We start from the raw sequence: 16,072 nt of genomic DNA on the forward strand, positions 1-16,072 counted from the left end.
TTGTTAAGTCACGTTAAGTAGCTCAATGCCAACTTGTAAATAAGGCAAAGGGCTTATCACCACCAGAACGTCACAAAAAGTGATGCTCTGGTGGCGATATAATCTCTTGTAAATATGCCCATGAATGTGGTGGTAGTCAAATACCTAAGCTGCTTAGATCTGATTCTAACTCATGCCTCCTCTTTCCACTACCCTACATATCCGGTCTAATTGTCTCAGCCTTGCAGGTAGTTTTCATGTCTGCTTTGTCACGTTCTCACTATTTTCCTTTTCTCCTTCTCCTTCTGACTCCCTTTTCTTTTTCATTCTTGCTCTGTACCAAAGTCTGATGATTAAAAATATGTAATCGTCCCCAAAAATGAATGCCGGTGCCCATCACCTGCAACCACCGGCACACATTAAGCAGTGGAGCCAGCGGTTTTCTGAAGAGGATGACGTACTGTACCTTCGTACCAAGCCCTTGGTTTCTCGAGCTATGCGGGATGCTGTGCCAAGCCCCTGAGCCGCCATCCATTCTTTATTCTGCCCATTTAGCATCTTCCATCATTTTAAAAGGACATCGACAAGTCAAACTCTGAGGCAGTCTATCGATGAAAGTGCACATTATGTCTGGTTCCAATCCAAACACATCTCTGAATGCTGGATCATCGCTTAATGTGGCAGTAAAGGTTCATTTTGAAGTCGTTTTGCTGACTGTGATTAAAGTGATGTCTGTAAATGGCTGTCAGCACTCACCAGCTACTGGGCTGCCGGGCTTAGGTTTTCGCGGAAACTTTTTTGCCCACGCGTCCAGGATTATTGATTTCTTCATGCAGAGTCATGAGGGAATCTCTGCAGATCTCCTCAAAGCAAGCCACTGGTTTCTCCCAGTGGAGAAGTTTCATAATGTGACAGTCGCTTAAATATTCTGGGCGATTCCACATTCTAAAGCCAGGGGGTGAGCGCGTGAGCAAATGCAAGCTCTGGGAATGCTGTCGAATCTGCATACAACTGGTTCAGCTAGTGCTTAATTTGTGCAGATGGTTGCAGATGAAAGGCACCTGCACTCTTTTTTGTGAAGTGGGATTTATTGTTCATTTTCAGACTTTGACCCAGAGGATGGGAGACAAACACAGAAAGGGGAGAAAGGAAAGCCAAATAAACAGTACAAAAGGAGGAAAGGGGATGAAAAAGAACATGCAAGAGTGAGATAAAGAGACAGGAAGTGTAGGTGGTGGAAAGAAGAGGGATAGTGTGGAATTCAGGGTGGCAGCTTTCATATTTGACCATCTGACATTTGGCAGTGGCAAGTTCATATGAAAAAACATGGGCACTAAACTCGTGCTCTTTTACAAATTAAAATGTGGGTTCTGCTGTGACTGGGCTGGATACAACAAGAAGCAAGACAAAGGAAGCTGGAGGGTGCTGCACCAGGGGTCACCAGAAAAGCATCACTTATGGTCTCCCAGGGAGAAAGCTAAATTATTCAGTTTCAATCATTTAGTTTGTTAGACCTGACATCCTTGGCATGGTATTCCCCCAAACCTTTTACCTCACCTTACATTATTGAACTTGGTTTTGTTGGCATTAGGAGTCTGAACACGTTATCCTTTCTATCCAGTTTTAAAGTGCTTGTGCTCTCTCCCTTAGACATTATAAACTTGACCTACACCCGACTGGCACATTTAATTTATTTGTAAATCCCTAGTAACTGGTACTACATGTGCACAGGGCCCATCAATAAAATTCTAGTGGGCTACAGCATTCATTGTGCCTCTCATCAAAGTTGCATTTTAAAACATGTCTCAAGCCTGTTACTGATGCGTGTAGTGCAGGTTAAAAGTGCCATTTCAACCTGACAACATAAACCTTTCATCAGGATTAAACTTTCTTTTTTAATACTTATAAGTCACCCTTAACGTAGGCGCTAACCACTTATAGGGCGGAGTGCTTGGTATTTAAAACATAGGACATCTGTGTTTTAGTTTTCCTAACCTGGCAGTAATGAGCTCCGAAATAAATTTTTCACTGTTGTAAGGCCTACGTCTTCCATATACTAAAACCTGATTGCCTTATTGCACTTAACAAGTGCTAACTTCAGATTGGGAGGACATAGAGAAATGATGTTTACACTCAAATGAAGTGTAATTTAAAATTATCTTTAATGATGAATCTAGATTTTAAGTTACAGTTTTAAAATTCCACTTTTGGAAAGTTATATTCAGAACAAATGTGTGCCCCCTACAGCATAAATTCTTTGCTATTTTTTATCAGAGACCACATCACTATACCGCGTCTCCTTGACCGATGGAGGCTTCTTGTTTTTTAATAAAAATCTCCTTGCTAATCCTCACACATTAGCATATTTCAACCTTCCAAATTCCATACTGGCATACATATAGATGGAAACGATTGTAAATGATACAAATTTTGCAAAAATAAACCTCTTTACTGGGTATCTTTACTTTAGACCCCACCACATGTTCACTGTACAGAAGTGACAGTTCTAAAAAAACATCACATAGGAAATTCTAAGACATACATTCAATACAACATTACTACACAATGCAACAGGTGACTTGTTTTTTGCAAAAACATATGTGTCCAACATATATAATAACATATTATATTATTTGTGAAAACGTGTCCAACCTAACCAATGAAGGTTTAACAATTTGATATACTGGGGACATCTTATTTCTCTCATGGTTTTGGTACTAGAATATCATATGGCCCTTTGGGGCGGAGCTCATTTGTTAGTCTTGGAGTATTAATATACTTCTTGATCCTCTGGTATCCCTCTTTTATCAGGAATATATATCTTCGCCACATTTGTAGATATGCTGATGTGTTTACTTTCGACCTTCTAGATGTGCTGGACGTTTTTGGGAAGGTCTTCTTCGGGGCTATGTATGTATATGGATGGAAAACTGTGCAAAAGAGAAAAGAAAGTGTGATTTCTTGCCAGTTCTAAGCAAAGTCTTTGTTTGAAAAAAATCATACTTTTTGTAGCCCAAAGTGGCTTTAAAAGTACCTTAGGTTCCACATGCCATTCTTGTGTTGCCAGAGAGCTGCACCATTATTTTTGGCAAGTATATTATTGTGCGGGTAGTAATTGTACTCAATCTCCTTTGTACCTCGTGGTGGTGGAGGTTCAATTACTGAGGATACAAGAAATTATATGTAAGGATTCCTGCATAGCAAAAGACATTTGGGGGTTTCTTGGGAAGAGTATTTTGGGATCCTCACTTAGTTGTCATACCTGAACTTCTGGAGTGCCCTGTATGATGTGTATAAGCTGGTAAACATCCCACTTCATTGTGACTTCCTGTCCTCCAATGAGTGAAAAGGTTCCGGTAAGCTGTCTTTAACATTACATTCTGGAGTTAGGCACACCCAGTGTTCATTTACAAGCATCTCTTATCTTGTGCGAAACACCTGTGCTTAAACGTCTTGGGTGGTAATTTTTCTTCTGTTCGGAGTGTTCCTCTCCTGGAATGAGAAGACATATATCAAAGAAACTTGTTATGGGGATGGGAGTGGGTTAAGTTCAAGGGGTGCTATTACATCAGCATGCGGTGCATACCTTCATTACAACTTCAATTCTCCGCTCGTCCCCTGTACTGTGACAGCTTCCTTGATAGATTCAAATGGAAGCTTGGTGTGCTGTAGCTGGGAAATTTAGTTTCCTGCAGCTCTTTCATCCAATCAGGTTGGGTCTTCAAACTTCCTCTCTTTGGTTGTGTCGTAAACGCTTTCGTAATGGAATTAAAATGGATGTGTGGTATTGCCGCTGGGAAATTTAGTTTCCCACTGCACTTTCATCCAATCAGGTGGGCTTGCTATTAGTGCAAAAATCTTCACTGTTGAGACTGTAGTTTTCCTCATCACTTTCATCCAGGAAGGTAGCTTACTACAAATGATATGTGTGGATCTATTTACCAAGTGAGGCTGGCTTATCATCAACCCATTTCTGTACCTGTTTGAGCACGAGAGGAGCCTGATACAATTTTTCAGTGGGTGCATATTGCACTTCTCTTTAAAAGGGACCCTCCTGCTTCTGCCCATGGGGGGTTGTGGAAACTGAAGTCCCTTTATCATTGTTGTTGGACTTGACCCTTTTTGGCTAAAGTTCCCTAAACATTTTGCCTTCCCTCTAGACCGTTTTTCTGACATGATGTTGCCAACTTAGATGCTTTGGGCACTTTGCCACTGCTTATCAGTGTCAAAGTGCAACTGCTCCCTGTGTAAAGTGCAATGGTAATTGGTTGTCCATGATTGGTATGTTTGCCTTACTAGTAAAGTCCTTAGTACAGTGCACTATGTGTGCCAGGGCTAGCAATGCAAATGCTACTAGTGGGCCTGTAGCACTAATTGTGCCACCCACACTAGTAGCCCGAAAGAGAGAACTCAGGCCTGCCACTGCAGTGCCTGCGCACAGTTTGTTAAACTGAAATGTTGTCCTGACAAGTGCACCCACTTGCCAGGCCTTACCTTTCCCTTTTTTATGCACATCAGACACCCCTATGGTAGGCCCAAGGTACCCCCCTGGGCAGGGTGCAGTGTCTATGAAGGGTAGGACATGTACTGAGGTATGTACCATGTCCTAACAGTGAAATACCCTCCATTTCGTTTTTCACTGTTGAAAGGCCATCTTGCCCATAGGAAAGAATGGGGATGCTGTGCAATATGTTTCCAGCCTATCTTCCCATAGGCTTAAGATGGAGAGGTAAAGTTTAGTGTGCCTGAACTGACAATTTAATAACACATCTTTTTATGAAGGTGGTTTTTGCATTGTGTGTTTAGAAACGGCACTTTTAGAAGTAGCTGGTTTTATGTGTTCTAACAATTCTGTGTACCTGGTTGTGGCTTGACTGTCTGGATTTGAAGGTGATAGGATCTGGGGAATGTCTTGACCCAGGGGAGGAGGTGAGACAGCAACAGGCTGACCTGCATCTGGAGTGTAGGGGGAGGAGTAGCCCCTGGAGATGAAGAGGCCTGGGCTGCTGCCATAAAACAATGGTTCCATCTTGTGCTGAGTGATTGAGGATCCAGACCCCCACTAATCAAAGGAAGAAGGTGTCACGGGCAGGGAGGCACCCAGAACTGGTTTGGACAGGGGTCAGTGCCCCCATGAACACAAAGACTTCAAAGACATTTAGGGATATAACTATGAGAGCTGAAACCCCTGGACTTTGGAATGGAACTGCTCAAGTCTGTAAAGGATTGAAACTACTTTGTGGTCAAGAGGAACCTCTGCCAAGGAAGAAACAGCTGAAAAGACTGAAGGAAAGGATTGACCCTTGCTGTGTGTTCTGGGGCTGGCCTGCAGCTTGCTGATTTAACCAAGGAGAGGCTAAAGGGACTTTTCTATGTGCTGTGTCTCCCTGCTTGAAAGGACTTTGCTGTGTGCTGTGTCCTGAAGTATCTTATCCCCAAGGGCCCGAGGAGAGCTGGCTCCCTGTTGTGGAAACTCAGGAACACAAAAGTTTCCAGGTGTGTTTCAGCGATGCTGTGTGCGTGTGCTTTTTGCAGCCTGAGATCCTCGTAAGAATTGCCCTGTGAACGTGGGCACCTGGAGTCCAAGTGAGTCTCAGCGACGCTGTGTGCATGTGCTTCGTGTAGCCTGAGACCTTCGTGAGGATTGTCCTGTGATCGTGTGCACCCGGAATCCAAGTGAGTCTCAGCGACGATGTGTGCGTGTGCTTTGTGCAGCCTGAAACCTTCGTGAGGATTGTCCTGTAATCGTGTGCACCCGGAACTCAAGTGAGTCTCAGCTATGCTGGGTGAGTGCGCTTCGTTCAGCCTGAGACCTTTGTGAGGATTGCCCTGTGACGGTGTTCACCCAGAGCTCAAGTGAGTATCAGCAACGCTGTGTGCGTGTGCCCTGTTGCAGCCTGAGACCTTCGTCATTGCCATTGGCCCAGACCGGCATCCCCAGAGGAGCTGTGCCGCCGGCCCGTGTCTGCCTTTTCCAAGGAGGGACCTTGAACCATCCCCATCGGGGAGAAGGGGCGGGTTTCACTGCCCAAAATCAACGAAGTCACATCGGAGGCCCAAGTCGTGAGGAGAGGAGAGTGAGGTTGCACCCCCAGGTAACGCTCAGCGAGCGTGCATGTGTCGTCACCTGGGGCGGGGTGCGGGCTCCGAGAGAAACGCTCTTGGCCTTTCCCATTTTCGCAGAGAGAGCCTCTGCTCAAGCTCATATCGTGGTCCGTACTTGCCGAGGAGTGGCAGTACCGGGGCCGGAGTGTGGAGCTGCACTTTGTTTTCCACCATACCCGTGTTGGGGGCATATTTTGGCAGTAGCTGACCGCGAGTCAGTAAGAGTGGCATAGAGTCCAGAGCACCGTGATCGGTGCCGGAGTACATTATTGTTGGCATTACGAACTGCCTGAGTGTTGCATTACGCATTGCATTATCCAGCAGCTCGTCTTATTTACCACCAACCCAAACATCACCACGTCCGTCCTCTCCTCAAGGCCCTCCACTGGCTTCCTATTTCAGAGCGCTGCAAGTTTAAACTTGGTTGCCTGACCCATAAATCTCTGGCAGGCACCGGTCCCTCCTTTATTTCCTCCCTCTTGCATTCTTATACCCCCTCTAGGAATCTCCGCTCCTCTCATCTTGCGCTCCTTCAGACTCCCCGCTTCAAGCGCAAAAAACACGGTGGTCTCAGATTCTCCTTTTTGGCACCCTCCTTCTGGAACTCTCTACTGCTGGAACTGAGACTTTCTCCCTCTCATCTTCACTTCAGATCCCTCCTAAAAACCTACCTTTTTCTCGGTATTTATTCATAAATCTCTCCTTCCTCGCTTTCTGCTTCTGTCTCTGGTTGAACAAAGTGAATAGCGCCAAGAAACCGTCCGGTGAATGCCGCGCTTTATAAGTAATTTTTTACATTTACATTACATTACATTATCTTTGCATTACGAACTGCCTGATTGTTGCATTACGCATTGCATTGTTTTTGCATTACGAACTGCCTGATTGTTGCATTACGCATTGCATTATATTTGCATAACGAACTGCCTTTTTGTTGCATTCAGCATCGCATTACTTTTGAGGTACGAATTGCCTGATTGTTGCATTACGCATTGCATTGTTTTTGCATTACAAACTGCCTGATTGTTGCATTACGCATTGCATTATTTTTGCATAAGAAACTGCCTGATTGTTGCATTACAAATTGCATTATTTTGGCATTATGAAGTGCCTGATTTTTGCATTACGAACTGCATAGCATTGCATCTGGACTGCATTCGATCATCGAGAATTGCTAATTAATACTGCAAGAACCTACAAGGGCTTGCTGGCTTAATAACCGTCAAGGTGAAATATTACAAATACTCATATGCTGGATATTTATCGTGTGGTCTCATCGTATATCTTTTTTTATAAATACATAATTTTGGTGAAACTCGTGTGGAGTCCATTTGGGGTGTCATCATTGGGTTGCTGAGAGCGTGGTTGCAAATACTTTACACATTTGCCTTGGAGATAACCCTAGCTGCTCGTGCCAAGCTACCAAGGTTTTAAGCAGAGGCTATGTGAGAAGGTGTCCTTCCTTTCCCTGACTTAGAAGCAAGGGTCTCTATTTGGACTAAGGTACCTACCTCAGCCAACTAGAGACCCCCAGTTCTAACAATTGTGTATTCTTTCAGATGTCCCTGGTAACACTAGTTCAAACATGTTGTACAAATATTAAGTTTGAAAACATGTCTTTCCACTTTTTGCAAACAAATTAGCCCAATAGTATGTCTACAGCAATCTGTGATGATTGTCGACTTATGATGTTATTATATACATGGGTCATTCCAACAGGATTATGCAATATTACCTTTCTTTCATAAAACGTTATTTCGGTCGAGCGACCATAAAAGCGTGCATAGAAAAACAGTACATTAAAATTCATGTCACTTTAAAATTATACATTAGTTACCATACTTGTTTACATGGATCTAGTTAAAGCACCTCCATGGATCTAGCATTAGAAACAAATATACAATGACACCTCACCTATATACAATAATTCTTGAGCTCATATAGGTTGAGTAATTACAAAGACAGTGGCACTGGCTGATGGAACAAAGCCCTGATAGAAGCCCATGAATATTAACAGACATGGTCCAAATAGTATAAAATTGTCTAATAATGTAAAATAGCCATGCAATGGCAGTTCCTTAGTACACGTTATGACTAAATAAAACCAGACAGTGACTTATACTTCTAAAAACATGCCGGCTTAATTGTTTTTTGTGGATCGAAGCTAGTGAGGAATAAAAATTATTTGTGGGACCTACAGTTTATGAGGACAAAATTAATTTTGCTACTGTTTGGTCTTATCTACAAACTTCCAGCGCCTGCGCCACATAGAGGTCAAGAATCGCGATACAGCAAATACAATGGGTCTGCCGGTGTCGTATTTTAAAACTCTGAATGCCTCTGCACAGTGTGCACACCCTAAATTCATGCACAGAGGAACAATCCAAGATTTCCTTGCTGATTTATAGGCTGGACAAAAAAAGATAACATGAAGCTCAGATTCATCCTCCCAACTGCAGGCTGGGCACGCCCTCTGGACCGCGCCCGTCCATTTACCGGAAAAGGCGCGGAGCGGGAGGGTGCCCAGTCTAAACTGAACATAAAGTTTCCTTTTCAGGGGTGGATGGATATCATCTAGAAAAGCCTCAAATAAATATTCCTCCTTCAGAGATAAGAATTTAGCTGTCAATTATCCAATGGACGGGTTCCCTAGCACCTGGGCTAGCTTGCTCATTCGATCGGCATTCACTAGATCAGAACGGCAAATTGAAAGGCAAGCTTCCTCCGGGTTAGTCCACAGGCTCGGTTTGCCCAGCCTGCTGCATTCTTTTTTACATGAATGAACCAGGGGATTTTTATCACACCAGGAATACTCAATATCTCCTTCAGTTCCGTTCCGTAAACAGTCAGCTCGGGTGTCACCCATAATCTGCGCCAGAACGTGAGGTGTTTCAATCCTCTTTTCTCCCCAATTGGTCCGATCCCCAGGTCTAGCCGGATTGGGATGAGAGGAGTGCTGGAAGGGAGACCCAAAATTTGCCTCATAAAGCTATTTTCGACTTTACTCAGAACTTGATAGCAGCAGTGCCCCCATAATTCGGCCCTGTATAGTGTCGCACCTCTGGCTTGCATCTTATAAATCTCTACTACGGGGCCAGCAGGTTTGGAGGAAGAGTTTCTAAGTAATTTATTGATTTCCCCCCAATGTCTGCGCTAATTTAAGTTTCGATTTGGCAATTTGTGGGCCCCACTCCATATTTCTGTCAGGGTGACCCCTAGGTATTCAAATACCATCACCCTGTCAAGTCTGGTGCCATCTAAATTGGGGTTGGGGTGAAGTGTTTTAGGTGGATTAAAAACCATAAACTTGTTTTTTGGAGTATTTATCTCCAATCCCTGTTTATTACAAAAGGTGGCAAAACAGTCCAAAATACTTTGTATGCCCATAGGGGATTTGGACATTAGGAGGGTGTCATCAGCAAACATAATAGCGGGGACCTTGGTGTAGGCCAATTTGGGTGCATCGTTTTCCCTCACCTCAATAAGTTGGGCCAGTAAAGCGTTGACAAAGAGGCAAAACAGGGTCGGTGCAAGCACACAGCCCTGCCTTACGCCTCTGTCAACTGGAAACCATCAATCATTTCTCCTCCTTTCCCACAACTCTCCTAAGCAAAGTTTGTATCATGTAGTCTAACAAGTATGGTCAGGAGATAGGGGGGAATCCCTAGTTCTATAAGTACCTCCCACAGTTTTCCTCTGGGCACTAAGTCGAAAGCCGAGTTTAGAACTACAAAAATTACAAAAAGGCTTCCACCCTCCATTCTCACCGTTTTCCACAGAATTAGTTGTAGTCTATAGATTTGATCAATTGTGAAGGTGTCCTTCCTAGAGCCAGCCTGGTATGGGCTTAGGATCGCGTGGTCATTCATCCAACCTTGTAGGCGGTCTAGAATTAGTCTCGCGAAGAGCTTTTGTGCCACACAATCAGACTGATCAGTCTGTAATTGGCTGGTAGGAGAGGGGAACCTTTTTTGGTAATTGGGACTATTTTGGCACCTGCCCAGGTTTCGTGGATTGGCATACCCTTCAGAATGGCATTGAATAGGGTCTGTAAATAAGGTCCCTACATTTTTGGCTCGTGCCGGAAAAGATCTCCCGGGATCTTGTCCAATCAAGGAGCTTTGCCGGGCGAGAGTTTGTTTATCGCTTTTACCACCTCTGGCAGGGAGAATTGTGGCGCTTCTTCGCAGCTATCCCTGTACAGCGATGGTGCTAGGGGGGTAGGAGCCCAGAGTTTCCTTGGTGGTGTACAGAGCCTGAAAGTGCGCTTCCCACACTTCCACGGCTTAATGCAGTTTTTAAATCATCCCATGTGTTCAGTTCCCACTCCTCTTTTGCTAGGCATGTGATCTCTTTATACGACCCCCTCTTTAGCCAAGTGGTTTATTGTTGGCTTTTATAGCCGCCAATAGATCCTGCTTGGCCTTGCGGCAATATTATCTCTCCCACATACATTTGTCATATTGCCCATGGACATATTTTTCTTGTATAGATAGCATTTATTAAACGTGCAAGCTTCATACAATTATTGTTCCCATTCATTGATATTAGACTCCCCACTGATGTACCTCAGCCTCCTCTAAACTAATGACCTATAGTTTGCTTGATTGTTGTATCCCATACACATTTATCGGGTGAAACTGTACCTTGGCTCAGTCCTTCTGTGTGCTGCTGGTACGTGTGGCTAGCTCATGCCTCTCTGTAGTGATGAATTATATCTTTTTGTATATATCCATACATTTAACTGAACACCTGGACTCACAAATATGTTCCTACTATGTGAAAAAATGTCCTATTTCTGATAGCTCATTTAAGCCATTTACTGTAGTGCGCATACGCTGAATCATTTGCGCCTCAAGTTTTAACAGTATTCGTTCAGAATTATTGGTTTTAACATGTCTAAGCAGTGTCCGCTTAATGTCCATCGCTGAGTGGTTGAGTTCAATACAGTGTTGCATCATGGGTGCATTTTGAACCTTGCATCAGATGCGTGATTTATGCTGTATAATTCTTTTACATATCTCTTGGTTAGTCTTTCCGATGTAGGCTAATTCACATGGACAAATGACACAATTCACAACATTTTTCGTGTCACTATTTGTAAATTCAAGGTGTCTGATTTTGATTTCTCTGTATGTAAATTCCTCACCTTCGATTGTACTGTCACACGAGGAACAATTGTCATATTTATGGAACCTTTTGTAGGTGGTAAGTTTAAAAAAAATTGTTTTTATAGGTATTTCTCATAGTATAAACAACAATAACATAAATTGCAGTGCAATACTTGGCGGGTCCACAGGCCCGTTCAGGATACCGTTAAATCTGGACACAATCTTAAGGCGCCACCACATCTCCTAGAGCAAAAGAGTGCTAAGCAAATACTACATCGTCCTCAGGCAAGGAGGTCTGTCCCTGCACTACTAGGGCACCACTGCAAATCACAATTTGTATGACAGCACCACATTGTATATATATATTACAATCATAATGTCGTTCTGCAGCGGCAGAATTGAGCCAGTTCACAAAGTGTTCCCATATATCTCTCGTGCGAGATTTTGTCAGTAAGAGTTCCCAGTAGCACGCCAGTTGTGCCCTGCAGTATGCCACACTACTGTCCCACTCCATCGTCATCGGAGGCGATGCAGCCCCCCAATATAAAGACACCTGCCGCTTGGCCATGAGTAGTAACATTTCCGATAGCTGCGTGCTTTCGGTGGCGCCGTCACAGTAATTCCCAACAACGTCACCAACGGTGTACAGGGTAGGTCCTGCCCGGTAATGGCCTTTATGTGTCGCAATATGTTAAGCCAGAAGTTTGTTATGGCTCTGCACTGCCAGGCCAGATGTATAGGGTGACCAGATTCTCAAAACAAAAAACCGGGACAGGTGTCATAGACATAGAAGTAGGACTGACAGAAGTACCCGTGGCTTTAAGTGGGATGGAAAACCGGGGGGGGGGGGGGGGGGGTGTCTCTCAAGGGCCGTGGCCGATGTAATTAAGGGCATGGCTTAAAACACATAAGCTAAAAAAAATCTGAACTTAGCATAGCGTCCCGCCCGAAAAATGTGCTGGTTTTGTCATTGTATCCAGATAAATGTTATACCAAGTAACATCACACCTAGAGCAAGCCTGAACTATTGGCTTTGTCAATGGTTGTTAGCTACATAAGAAAAATAAGCAACAACTTTCGCTGTACATAACATTGAAAATACCTCAGTTCTGGAATGAAGAGGCTGTGAAAGAACTATAATGGGTCTCTTGAAAAGCTGTGAAGGGTGGTACTGCTGCAGCCGTAAGCTTTTTTTTTTTTTTTTCTGTGTGAGGGCAAAAATGGAGAGCCCAATAGAGACCCGTCTCAGGCTGAGAAAGTAAAGCAGGCGAACCGAGACACCATTTAAAAACTGGGACATGTATCTGTATATGCCGGGCACTACTTAAAAACCGAGATATTTCTTTAATTTGGAGCAAAGTGTCAGGACACCGGGACACTGCTCCAAAAACCAGTACCGTCCGGGGAAAACCGGGACGTGTGGTAGGGTGACCAGATTCTCAAAACAAAAAACGGGGACAGGTCATAGACATAGAAGTAGGACTACGGTTTGCAGTAACCATCGACATAAAGGTAGGACTATTTGACAGCTGCCATGGACATAGAAAAAGGACTATAATGACAGCTCCCTCCACAGACCGAGATGAAGCATTACAGACGACAAATCAGAGGTCTTTTATTGGCTGTAACCATTAATTCCATTTAAACAGACTTTGCCTCAACATTTGCTATAGTTGGTGACCACGGCTTTAGTGCTGGTGGCGCCCTGTGCGACAGTGTTTGTTGGCGCCCCCCCAAGACCACCTCCACCACGGATTCTCTCACTAGCACCCTTTAACAGTGACCAAGTCTCCTTAACCACACTCTCTCAGATGCATTGAATTAGTTATATAGCGCCACTCATACCAGTGTAGGGTGTCCGAGCACTTCGCATCACACACACATTACACAGAGACAATCAATCATGCATGTGTAATCAGTGTATAGGAAATGTTACATAAGCCAAAGGACTAAAAGTGTAGGGAGTCACATGTCATCCATACTGGTAGGCAGTATAGTTTAAGAGTGCTTTGTGTGGAGAAGCACAAACGCAGAGTCGAAAAAGAAACAGCATAGTTGGGAGTTTTCTTTAATAATAAGAATCGATTTCTAGCCAAATTATCCCTTTTTGCAACATTAATCAATGCTCTAATAATGTATACTTTGCAGTGTGTATGCAGTTCTAGGATGAAAGTTAATAGCTCACTATTCTATATCAGGACTTTAAGTTATAAATTGCAAGTAACAAAAGGATATCTCTTTTGAAAGCAGTAATCTGCTGATCGGTTTACATCATATGCACTCTGTAATCTACTTGGTACAGGTTCTTTGCAGCAGGCATGTTAACCCTCTACACTAACTTCACCGAAGTCAAAACCTCAACTATACAAAATGCTGATCTCTCTCCAGGAAGATTATTAATCACACGAGTTATCTTTACATTTATGTGAGGCCTGGTAATTGCTGGGGGTAAAGAAACGCTGCAGCAGGTGCTTCAAAAGCATAATAAACTTTAAAACACGGCGCCCCCAGGAAGCCAGCACCCGGTGCAGTGGCACTCGCGCCGCCCTAAAGCCGGCCCTGGACACGAAGTACAAACAGGTTACTGTTTCTAAACAAGGATATAAGCAGGTCCTGCAAGTAGGCTTTTACAAAATAAAGACATTCAAAGACGCACTGCCATCAGTAGCTGTTGGAGCAGGAGCGCTGCATTAACAAAACAAAGGTATCGCTGGAAGCACCCTAAGTGACCGGCATTCAGGTGTGAATGTTTGCAGATTGCATCCTTTGACTTCTCGGCCTGGAGACAGAGGTCACATTCAAAGCGCTGAACCTCGCGCTGTGGAATGAAAGGAGCACCTCTCCCCACCCCCCATCCCATTCAAAGCCCGATTTCCCTTCCTGCTACAACGCTCACCTAAACGTCACGCTTTAATCAGTGCAAAGAGAGCATGCACGCGCATGCTCAAACAACCGAAACAAATGAAAAACCGGGACATTTGTATGTTTAACCCGGACACTGTTTAAAAACCCGGACATTTCATTGAATTGGAGAAAAGTGTCGGGACACGGGGACACTTCTCCAAAAACGGGGACCGTCCGGGGAAAACCGGGACGTCTGGTCACCCTACAGATGTAGGAAGGTCACCTGAGGGGCCCCACAGCGCCAACAGGTGTCAGCAGTACGCAGTCCCATTTTATGTAGTTGCGTGGGAGTGCGGTAAAGACGGTGAAGATACTTAAAATGGATGAGACGGTAATTGGGAGACAATCGCTCTAATTGTCTGCATCCTAGGTCCCACTGCTCAACCGTTAGACTCTCCCCCAGTTCTAGCTCCCAGGTTCTACGAGATGCTGAGACAGTAACAGGGAATGCCCTTTGGGTGAGATTGTAAATGCGAGAAATTAAGTTCCGCACTGATTTAATCGTCAGTAGGTTTTCAAGTGCCGGTAATGTCGGCGGCAGGGCTGGAAATGTATGGAATTTACTCTTGCAAGAGGCGCGGATCTGGTAATGTAGCAGCATATCTAGCGCTGAGGGTGGTATAGGGTCGCACATTTGCTGTAGTGTTAGGAAGGTATTCCCCGGGTAGAGGTCCTGGCCCGACTGAATATTATGTATGGTCGCACACTCCTGTGCCTTAGCATCCATAAGTGGGGGTATCAGTGGGTTATTTGGTAACGGTGTGGATGGAGCATACAGAATGTCTGTGTGTGCCCGTTTGCAAAGACCCTCCCAGGCCCACCTCATAATCTGTACCATGTCTATTTCATCGTGCGTGCACTTGTAGGGGTGATATATTGCTGTGGTCAGTGAGAGAGGTGCCGCCCTGTCTGTTTCAATTGCAACGTCTGGCTGGAAAGGTGTGGGGTGCACCCAAGTGTGTAAGAATTGTGCCTGGGCACTTTAAGCATAGACAGCAAAGTTCGGAGTCGCCATTCCGCCCTGTGCCCGTGACAATGTCAGGACCTCCCAGGAAATCCCTGGCTGTCCCCCAGCCCACAACAGCTAGATCATTAGTGACCGAAGGTGATTGAAAAAGTGCACCGTGAGAGGCATAGGGATGTTGACAAAGAGGTACAGCAGCTTAGGCAGGATAATCATCTTTGCCACCGCTATGCGGACGGCCAGGGAAAGGGGAAGAGTTTCATCGTTTCACTCTGTCTTCGATCCAGTCCACAACCCTGCCATAATTGGCTGTCCAAAGTTCCTGCAGGTTACTACTAAACCATATGGCCAGGTAACGGATCGGGTCATTCGCCCAGACTATTGGGTAGTCAGTTTCTAAAGCCTGGGTCCTGGGTGTGAGCAGAAGGATAACAGATTATCTCCAGTTGATAGTCACTCTGGAGAGTACGCCTTATCTCACCACCTCATGTGTCATAGGCGCTAGGTTATCTTAAGGATTTACCATATAGAGAGTGATGTCATCCACGTAGATGAACACGGTAAGGCCTCTAGTGGTGAATCAAATCCCGCGACTGGTATTGTGCTGCCGCAGGCGGGCCGCCAATGGTTCTGTCACGATCACGGACAGTATCGGCGACAGAGGGCAGCCATGTCTGGTACCTCGTGTGATAGATATAGGCTCCGAGATCAGTCCATTGACTCTCAGCCGCCCGGTGGGCAGTATTGGAGCCGGCCTCGTGGCGTGGTCCTGTTCCCCCTTGCCAAGCCGCACGAGGTCCCCTGCACCTCGGGGCTCCTCCATTTTGGATTGTACGTAACTCTGTGCGCCAGCCTACGTGACCCCGCTCAACCCGGCCTCGGCCCCAGCAAGCCCCAACATCAAGGCACCAACAACTGGCCAGGGGGTACCACGCGAACACTTCCCCACTCCCGGCGGAGGGCAGTATCGATGGGACCCCCAACCGTCCTCCCACACCTAGGTGCGATT

This window comes from Triturus cristatus, chromosome 11 (assembly GCF_964204655.1).
Source record: "Triturus cristatus chromosome 11, aTriCri1.1, whole genome shotgun sequence".
In the NCBI taxonomy this organism is placed as follows: domain Eukaryota; kingdom Metazoa; phylum Chordata; class Amphibia; order Caudata; family Salamandridae; genus Triturus; species Triturus cristatus.